Source organism: Sinocyclocheilus anshuiensis, unplaced genomic scaffold (genome assembly GCF_001515605.1).
Source record: "Sinocyclocheilus anshuiensis isolate Anshui unplaced genomic scaffold, SAMN03320099.WGS_v1.1 scaffold88, whole genome shotgun sequence".
Taxonomy (NCBI): domain Eukaryota; kingdom Metazoa; phylum Chordata; class Actinopteri; order Cypriniformes; family Cyprinidae; genus Sinocyclocheilus; species Sinocyclocheilus anshuiensis.
This window is the reverse complement of record NW_015555728.1, coordinates 1,546,741-1,547,052: the sequence shown is the minus strand read 5'-3', so window position 1 is coordinate 1,547,052 and position 312 is coordinate 1,546,741. Positions and strand designations below refer to the sequence as shown.

General features: G+C 21.5%; 1 protein-coding gene across 7 annotated transcripts in view; it reads left to right on the top strand.

Moving 5' to 3' along the window:
• LOC107672729 (microprocessor complex subunit DGCR8-like) overlaps nt 1–312 on the top strand; it is a 13,811-nt gene that overhangs the window by 4,791 nt on the left and 8,708 nt on the right. The gene's annotated exons all lie outside the window — the stretch shown is intronic.

Below are 312 nucleotides of genomic sequence, written 5' to 3'. Positions count from 1 at the left end.
ATATATATACGTAGACAGATAGATAGATAGATAGATATTTTTTTTTATTTAAACCTTAATACAAAACTTGTATTAAAGTTTGTAAAAATAAAATTATACTCTCCAAGGCTTGGTTTATTTAATCAAGAATGCTGTAAATATTAAAAAACTATTTGTTTTGTTTTAATATATTTTAAAGTGAAATTCTAGTTATTATTAAAATTGATTAGTAAAATTAAAGTAATTATTCTAATATGCTGATTTGGTGCTCAGAAAAAAAAATTGTCAGTGTTGAACACTTTTGTGCTGCTTAATATTTGTGGAAACTGATAT